This window comes from Natrix helvetica (assembly GCF_964273705.1).
Source record: "Natrix helvetica genome assembly, chromosome: 5".
NCBI classification, from domain to species: Eukaryota; Metazoa; Chordata; class Lepidosauria; order Squamata; family Natricidae; genus Natrix; species Natrix helvetica.
The window spans coordinates 117,390,917-117,401,024 of NC_138551.1; positions in this window are offsets into that span (position 1 = coordinate 117,390,917).

Below are 10,108 nucleotides of genomic sequence, written 5' to 3' on the forward strand. Positions count from 1 at the left end.
TTCCAGGTTGGTGCAGGAGGCTTTCCAGGGCCAAAATGGGGTGCAGAAAGCACAGGGTTTTTTCTTTCTCCATTTTGGCCCTGGAAAGCCTCCTGCACCAACCTGGAAGCAAAAAACCCCAAACAAGCCCTGCAACTGTTTGGTGGCTGAAGGAAGCCTCCAACTGACCCAGGAAGCACTGGAGAGCCAGGCAGAAATGAAAACCTGTCCTGTGGAGCCCACTGCCACTTGGGCGGAGGAGGACGACGACACCAAAAAGAAAAGGAGGAGGAGAATGGTGAGGCTTTGCAGGAGCCGGCAAGGAACAGGTCAGGTGGGGCTGGCTGGCTGGCTGGGGAGAGGGCAATCATGGTGCTTAGGTGGCAGCAGCCTGCATGCCCCAACTGTGCTGGGGAGGAAATAAGAGGCCCTGTTTGAATGGGGATGAAAGTACACACACACCCTGCCTCCCTGCTCAGGTGTCGGCCACACCAGTTTGGGTGCCTTGGCTGAAGCACACTTTCTCTGACACACACACACACACACACACACACACACACAAACACACACACACACACACACTCTTAGATTACTCTCTTACCCTCCCTGTCTCTGTCTGGCCCCATTTGCATGCTCAGCTGTCGCCCACACCATTGGCAGCAGTTTGGGTGCCTTGGCTGAAGTGTGCTTTCTCTGCCAAACACACTTGGATTGCCAGTCTCTGTCTGGCCCCATTTGCTGCTCCCTGAGACAAAGAAGCCTCATTAAGTAGCTAAGTGGAAAGTAGTTGGGGGGAGGGGAGGAGCAGGAGACCTGCAGGTAACCACTTTCCCCACCCACCCCCCCGAGAATGAAAGTTTCTGGATCCCTGACTCTGCAAAAGAAGACGGGTGCCTGAATCTGCACAATATTATAGCACCCAGGAGCGTCCATTCTCCGCACAAAAAGCATTTCCCAGCCAACTCTCCTCTCCCTTCTTGAAAGGCAAAGAAGCCGAGAAACAAGAGAGGAGACAGAGGTTTGGAAAGTAAGTGAGTCCTTGTTGCAGGAAGGGAGGGAGAAGCAGGAGGTATCTTAGTGGGTTGGGGAGGCCTTGAGGGTCTCTTCTATCACTAGGACCCCCATGGCCTTCCCCACCCTGAGATACAATACAATAAATAGCAGAATTGGAAGGGGCCTTGGAGGTCTTCTAGTCTAACCCCCTGCCCAGGCAGGAAACCCTACACCGTTTCAGACAAATGGCTATCCAACATCTTAAAGACTTCTTGGGGCATTCATAACTTCTGGAGGCAAGCTGTTCCACTGATTCATTGTTCTAACTGTCAGGAAGTTTCTCCTCAGTTCTAAGTTGCTTCTGTCCTTGATTAGTTTCCACCCATTGCTTCTTGTTCTACCCTCAGGTGCCTTGGAAAATAGTTTGACTCCCTCTTCTTTGTGGCAACCCCTGAGATATTGGAACACTGCTATCATGTCTCCCCTAGTCCTTCTTTCTATTAAACTAGACATGCCCAGTTCCTGCAGCCGTTCTTCATATGTTTTAGTCTCCAGTCCCCTAATCATCTTTGTTGCTCTTCTCTGCACTCTTTCTAGAGTCTCCACATCTTTTTTACATCGTGGCGACCAAAACTGAATGCAGTATTCCAAGTGTGGCCTTACCAAGGCATTATAAAGTGGTATTAACACTTCACGTGATCTTGATTGTATCCCTCTGTTGATGCAGCCTAGAACTGTGTTGTCTTTTTGGCATCTGCTGCACACTGCTGGCTCATATTTAAATGGTTGTCCACTGGGACTCCAAGATCCCTTTCACAGTTACTACTGTTGAGCAAGGTACCACCTATACTGTACCTGTGCATTTCGTTTTTGTTGCCTAAATGTAGAACCTTACACTTTTCACCATTGAATTTCATTTTATTAGATAGTGCCCAATGTTCAAGTTTGTCAAGATCCTACTGTATCTTTAGCCCATCTTCTGGAGTGTTGGCTATTCCTGCCAGCTTGGTGTCATCTGCAAATTTGGAACCTTGGGGTCCCCCACTGCTTGTTTCCCTCATGTAGATGTAGTTCCACTGAGGACCACAGGCTGAGTCCATCTGGGGGTGATGCTGTCTATCCCACATATTTTTAGATTACCAAGAAGTAGATGGTGGTTTACTTTGTCAAAGCCTTTCTAAAGTCCAAGTACTGGAAACTATGTGCACTGCATTTCACTGGTCCACTAATTTATTAATTTTTGTCAAAGAAAGAAATAACATTTATTTATGATGTGTTTTTGAATCCTTCATTAGTTGAAGTAAATTGTCAATATGAAGAGAGAATAACAAGGGTTCAAATATGCATCCTTCCCTTCCTCCTTGGTAAGTATCAATCCTTCTTCTCATTGCTCCATTGAGCCCCAACCTCCCTCTCAAACAAGGACCTGGAGAAAGAGCCTGGATCAGGGCCAACAGTCTGAGTTCCATTTTGAGGGCAATCAATTTCCGATATAATATTTCTCTGTTAATTATGACAAATGCACTAACATCTAGAAAGCCAGCAAAACCGTGTTTTACTTCGCTGATATAGATTAGATATTTCAAGACAAATTTGTTACCAATATTAGATTACTGACATGCAATATTTATTATAAAATCTATATAGCTATTCACTACCTAAAACCTTCTGTTTCTTCTGCAAGGAATGCCTTTTTCTCAAGTTTAACTAAGAGGATCCAGGCATACATTTCAGCCACAATATCTGCTAGTCTATTTGGCCTATAATTGGTAGAGTCCTTTTTATTCCACTTTTTAAATAGATAAAATGTTACTATTTCTATCAATCTGAGTAGATATTATTTATATGTGGAAATGAAGATGGCAATAGAGGCCCCAACAACCAGGGATATTTTTTGATCAGTTAAATAGTTGGTAGAATGTCTTCTCCAGGGAATGTATTGCTTGCATTTCAAGCCTTTTGTGATTAATCTCAACATGAACGTAATGGGGTAAAATATTGTCATTTTTGCTAATATGTAGAAAAGTAGCTCTTGAATTCCATGGAGAAGACATGATTGCATCTATTGCTCACCCACCACCACCCACCCCTCCCTTTACCAGAGAGAGAAAAACACACACAAACCTGTGGGACTTTGTAGGTGCCTCCTAATGTTGACATCTGGATGGAGATCTCCCTGGTAGCTACATCAAGAAGAACCAGAAGGCTGTCCTTCCGTCCACAGCCGTAGTTGGGGACATTGGCTTCTCCAGTGGAGAGAATGTCCAGCAAGGCATCTGAAGTGCGGAAAGTGCTCCAATAGTTGTCATGGACGTTGTAGCCAAGTGTGAGATTGTGCAGGAGCTGGGAATTCTTGTTGACCATCTGAATGGCGAAAATGAATATTAAGGCATCTGTAAAACCATAAACATCCCTATTGTAAAAAAAAATGTTATTATAATGGGCAGCAACAAATACATTAAAAAAAAAGCTTCCAAAAGCCTACTGAGCCTTAAGGCAACCTTGATCCAAAAGCAATGATCAGTTATACAAATATGGAAATGGGCTGAGGTACATCAACTACAACTGGTTCCACCACAACTTTAAATAAAATTCATTATTCAAGTGATAAATTAAGGATTGAACTAAGAGAGGAAAATAATCTGCAGCACTTTCAGCTTTTTTTTCAGGCCTATTTTTCGATTTGAGTTTCTTTCACAAAATCAGACAAAAGAGAGAAGCCATGGAAATCAAAATCATTCAGGAAATTAGACATAATCTCCAATATAGGAATAAATGAAAAATAAAAACAGAAAAGAAGGAGAGTGTTAGAATGGAGGGAGTGCAACTTCATCACCCTGAATGACTTACAGATCATGGAAAACAAACTGAAGAGAAGGAGCCACGTTGAAAAGCAAGTTTGTATGCAATATTTCATTTCCAGTGAGGACTGAACCAATGAGATGGTCTCCTGGACTGTAAAAACTCTGTGGTTGTTTTCCATCCTGGTGCTCCAAACTCTGCGGGCATTTCATTCTCAGCTTCCCAGAGACTGGATGGGACACCAGCAGCATCAGAAGCAGAAGCAGGAGGTCCATCATTCATGGGGCGAATCAATCAATCTTCTTCCTGTTTCTCAAGAAGAATTAGAAGAATTCAAAGGACTCTCACAAGGTAGAATATGATACAGTGTCTTTCCTGATTGAAACACAGAGAAACACTCAGCTTCATCTGGAAAGGAGAGACACGGACATTCAAGAGCACAGACCCTGCCTGTCCCAAAACTCCCTATATCTCTGCCCAAAGTCTCCCCTGGAGGATTCAGCCAAAGAGCAGAGCTGAAACTTTTATCATAATTCTCTCTCTCAGGAGGGATCCCTGGATAATTCAACCAGTTCTTGGACTGAAAGAATGTTGGGAAATTCTGTAGAGGGAAATGAAAGGGAAATAATCCCCATGTGATTCATAATAACAGGGGCAGATATCGAATTAAAGCCATCATCTAGAATTGAGAGATTTGGGGTCTCCATGCTTGAAACTGAGCCCAGAGGGAATACACAGCACCTGTGGCTGAAGAAACAAATAAATCTAAGATTTGTTGGCATAGTGATAAAAGACAAAACTCCAGGGACCAGTTAATGGCAGAGCATATCACAGAACTGAAATAGTTGGCAGCTGAGTTGGAACCAAAATGTACTTTGTTTTGAAAACTAATGCTCAAGGGCACCACACAAAAGGGCTGATGCTATAGTATGGCCTGTCTCCAAGAACAAAATCAACTTTATTGAACAACTAGTTACCAGAATTTTACAGAGTTAAAAAAAAAAGAGAGAGGGGAGGGGAGGGAGGGGGGAGGGAGAGACTTTAGAAAAATGAAATCAGGGCTGCCTCTCACCCCATGGAATGAACACAGGAAGGAAGGAAGGAGAAGGGAGGGGGGAGAAAAGTTAAAAGAAATGAGTGAAAGGATGTCAAAATAAAGGCATGAAGTAAGCATGCCTTAGGAGATAAATGCCTCTTTTCTGATGTTATGATATTACTTTTATAGTTTCAACTTGGGTTGTTGAGAAGAGTTGGTTCCTACTGTGCTAATAATTGTTTTAAAATTAATAAATGAAAGTCAACAGTTAGGGTGTTTGCAAAATAACATCAAAGCCATAGAAGGCTATTTGATGGTGAGTCAATAGAGTGAATTAACATCTTTCCTTATTTAAGGTAGTTTTCTCCAGAACTGAAAGTTCACTCACTCTTGTTCAATGAAGCGCCTTTAGAGCAGGGGACTCAGTGAATTTGCTGCTTAAATTTTAAAAACCATCCAGCTTCTTTAGCCCAATATATTAAAGTCTGTATTGCCAAGCTCCTATATCAAATTATGGTTAAAATAGTTCATGCTTAGTACAATTCCAGTCCCAGACTCTGAAGAGTATCTTAGAGATGAATAAAATAACTTTAGCTTCTGCCCTCAGAACTAATTTAGGAAGTTGTTCATTTTTCTCTCTCACTAAAATTGGAGAATATTATTATTGATCTAAAATTAAATTAGTGGAAAATGAGAGAACCACAAAATCTGGTTTGTCAGAACCAACAAAATTTCAAGTACAGCCCACTTTCCTTGAACATCTGACAAATCCTATTAGGAGCTGTGGTTTCCCTGTCTCTTGCGTCCTTGGAGAACAAGTTCAAGAGAAGGCTGCACAAAGAATCTGGGATATCCGAGCAGAGAAAGATACACCCAACCTCAGTAAGGTTGGCATATTGAAGTGGGTGAACTGCTACAAACAGACCTCCCAAATTTCCAAGTATTGAGACACAGAAATGCCTTAATTCATTTTCGTATTTCAGGGTCGTATTTATTTGAGCAAGATTTGAAAAGCTAGTCATAATGGTTAATTAAAGAAATATAATCAACTGTTTATAATGAAAAGGATTTTATTTGTGGAGCCCCAGTTAAGAAGATGTCATGCATCTTAATACATCTGTTATTGGAATGTCTACTGTCTAAGAAAGAGAAAGATCTTGTACTGCATTGTTAGACAAATGACCCATTGCTTAAATCCAAACAAATGATTTCCTGGGTGGTCAGAATTCCAAAATTACATATAATGCAGCCCCTTATTGGAGCAAAACTCTTCCATTGAGAACTGGATATGTGGGTGTGACTTGTTGGATTCGGGCAACGAGAGAACAGACTCCAAACGATAGTGACAACAACAGCTCTTTATTTAGTAGTAGTAGTGATCCAGCTTGCTATGGGGTCGAGTAGCTCCCCTTTTATAGGGATCTGGTAAACCTCCCGTCCAATCAGAACAACCCCTTGTTCCCGCCCTAGTGGCGGACCTGAGTGGAGACTTACAGCGGTTTATGCTAATATCTATCATCCCTCCCCTCTTAGATGGAGTGTTCTGGTTAGTGACAAAGTCCTGTAAGTATGCCGGTTTCTGCCTTACTCGGGTGGACCGTCGAAGTTCGGGTTGAGTTGGAGCGGGCGTGAGATCAGCGTGTTCCTCTTGTTCCATTTCGCTGGCAGGGGATGGTAGGTTCCCCTCGCTCGGAGGTTGTTCCGCTCTATCGTTGATCTCAGGTTCCGCCCCAGGCTCCGTGGTGCTGTAGTCCTCTGTGCTCGGATATTCAGTTTTTTGCATTGGCTGACTTTCTGACGGAATGAAGTCTTCATTTGCTGATCGTAGGTTGGAGTGTGTTAGGCGACCTCGGAGTTGGTCTATGTGCCTTTTCCAGTTTCTACCGTCCTCTAGTTCCAACAAGTATGATCGAGGACCCGTGATACCAATTACCTTTGCCGGAATCCACAATGTCCCTCCTGCATAGTTGTGGGCGTATACTGAATCCCCTATGCTAAAGTTCCGAATTTTGCTTGTGGAGTCTGGGGGCGATGTGGCAGAGTAGTTTGGGTGAAGCCGGTCCAGGTGAGACCGTAAGCGGCGACCCATGAGGAGTTCAGCGGGGCTCCTTCCTGTCGTGGCACTAGGGGTAATATGTTGGATTAGTAAGTAATGGTCGATTCGTGTTTGCCAATCACCTGGGCCCATCTTAGCGAGGGCCTCTTTTGCAGATCGCACCATTCTCTCCACCTGTCCGTTCGATGCCGGATGGAATGGTGCGACGAGGGCATGCCGAATTCCCTGACTCGCTAAGTATGTTTCGAATTGCATGGCCGTGAATTGGGGCCCGTTGTCGGAAACCAGGAGGTCGGGCAGGCCGTGAGTGGCGAAAAGCCGCCGTAGTACCTTAATGACTGCCTCTGCCGTGATTGAAGTCATCAGGACTACTTCCAACCATTTGGAGTATGCATCCACAACTATTAGAAACGTTTGCCCTTGGACTGGCCCTGCGAAATCAATGTGTCTTCGTGACCAGGGTGCTTTCGATTTGTCCCATTCCGTAGCGGGCGCTTCAGGGGGGGCTGGTCTGGACTCTTGGCACAGATCACAAGTGGCTACCCATTCCTCTATCTCCTTGTCCATGTTTGGCCACCAAACGTTACTCCTAGCTAACGCTTTCATCCTTACGATCCCTGGATGCCCAACATGTAAAGCCTCTAATACATTTCTCCGCAGTGCGTACGGTACAACAACTCGATCCCCCCACAATAAACAACCTTGTAAAACCGACAGTTCATCGCGCTTAGACCAAAACAGTTTGAATTCGGGTCCCACATTCCCTTTGGGCCACCCCCTCCATACCCAAGTTTGTACTTGTCTGATTACGTTGTCCTTAGCAGAAAACCTAGCAACGTCCACAGAAGAAACTGGCCCTGAGTCCAAAACAGTCAATCAAAAGGACCGGTATTTCGGGAGTGGGGTCTGTTAACAGTTCTGGTAGTGGGCAACGGCTGAGTGTGTCTGCGCGCCCTAATGTGGAACCCGGTCGATGTATCAGTTTGTAGGAATACGCAGCCAGGAAAACAGTCCACCTGGTCATGCGCGGGGAGAGTGAGACCGGTGTGGGGCGGTTTCCTGCCAAAAGACCCAGCAATGGTTTGTGGTCTGTGATAAGTTTGAAATCGCGGCCGTAGAGATACTCGTGGAAACGTTTGACTCCAGCTACAGCGGCTAACGCTTCCCTGTCCATTTGGCTGTAGTTTCGTTCCACCGACGACAAAGTCCTTGAGTAGAACGCGATGGGGGCTTCGTTGCCGTTTGGCATTCTGTGGCTGAGTACTGCGCCGACGCCGAAAGGTGATGCATCGCAGGTCAATACCAGTGGTAGAGTTTGGCTGTACTGGATGAGTAGAGAGTCGGTCGTGAGCAGACGCTTGACTGCGGCGAAGGCGGCCGCCTCGGAGCGTCCCCAGGTCCATTTCGCGTTCTTGGCTAGGAGTCGGTGTAGCGGCTCAGCGACGGTAGCTTTCTGTCTTAGGAAAACGCTGTAGAAGTTAAGAAGTCCGAGGAATGCCTGCAACTCGGTCTGATTTCGTGGTGTGGGGGCATCCTGGATCGCCTTAATTTTCTTCGATGTTGGGTGTATACACAGTCCATCGATTCTATACCCCAGGAATTCTACCCTAGGCACATTAATTTGGCATTTTTCCTTTTTTAGGCGGAGACCCTTTTCTCTGATTCTGGCCAAAACTGTTCTAACACGTTTTAATAGTTGCTCCACGTTTGCTGCCGACACCAAGATATCGTCAAAATATGGGACGACTCCTGGTATGCCCTGCAAAAGCCGTTCCATGACGCTTTGGAAGAGACCTGGAGCGATGCTTACGCCGAATTGTAACCGGTTGCATTTGAAAGCACCCCTGTGCGTCACTATAGTTTGGGCCTCCACCGTGGCGCTATCCACAGGCAGCTGCTGATACACTTGTGCCATGTCTAACTTCGCAAATATTTTTCCTGGTCCCAACGAGTGCAATAGGTGTTGGACTACGGGCACAGGATATGCGCTCTGTTGTAGGGCGACATTAATTGTGCATTTATAGTCCGCGCAGATGCGGACTGACCCATCTGGCTTAACTGGGGTCACGATGGGGGTTTCCCAGTGCGCGTGATCCACCGGTTCAAGTATCCCTTGCTCTACGAGCTTATTGATTTCTTTGTCAATTTTGGGATGGAGTGCAAAAGGCACTCTTCAAGGTTTGAGTCGGATTGGCGCCACTTTTGGATCTAGATTGAATGATATTGGCTTTCCCACATACTTACCAAGGCCGGGGCTGAACACATCCTCGAACTCCTTAAAAATTTCCTCAGAGCTGTTGTTCTCCATGGTGTTGATTCTGGTGACTTCTAGCCCCAGGCCTTCGAACCAATCCAGTCCCAGGAGGCTCTGTAATGGTGCGCTGGTGACGGTCACGGGCAGCTGGGCTATGATGTCTTTGAACTGGACCCAAAACGTGCCTTGACCCACGATGGGGACCCTGTTTCCCTGGTAGTCTCGTAGCAGGATGTCTGGTGTTCGCAGTTGGCGCTTCTTAAGGCTCGGAATTGCCTTTTTCATGGTTGACCACGAGATGATCATCAGGGACGATCCCGTGTCGACTTCAAGCTCGCAAGGGGAGTCCTCTAGGAGGACAGTGAGTTTCAGCTTTTTAGGCCGCTTTGTGCAGACCTGACCTATCGTTGTGAGATAGGTTCTCATGGGTTCTCTCTGGGGATACTCTCTCTCGGTTTCCTGGGAATACTCTCTCTCGGCTCTCTGTGAATACGCCCTTTCAGCTCTTTGGGGATACTCTCTCTTGGATGACTCCCTCGGTTCTCTCTGTGGGCGCCCTATGTTTTTTCGCCAAGCCCCTGGGTTGGGCTTCTGCCGGCGAAACCTCGGAGGCTGCCATTGTGTGGCAGGGACTTCGCTCCGGCACACTCTTGCGATGTGCCCTAGTTTGTCGCAATGTGAGCAAACAACATTCCTGAAACGGCAGGTAGACCGGGGGTGGTTCCCTCCGCAACTTGCACAGGGTGGCAAACGGAATTCTGGTTTCCCCGTCGGTCTTGTGTGACTGCTCCGCATTCGATGACTGTCTTCGTATTCGCTGTCCTCGGTCTCTTGATCGGTGGCCTCATAATGCACTCTGGCTTGTCTAGCTCCAGGCTGGATCGCGCTGTACCCGCGTTGTATTGTTTCGGAAGATTTGTCCGCTGATTCAGAAGCTCTCGCCTCGTCTAGCACAATTTGCAGGCTTAGGTTGGGTTTAGCCAACAAT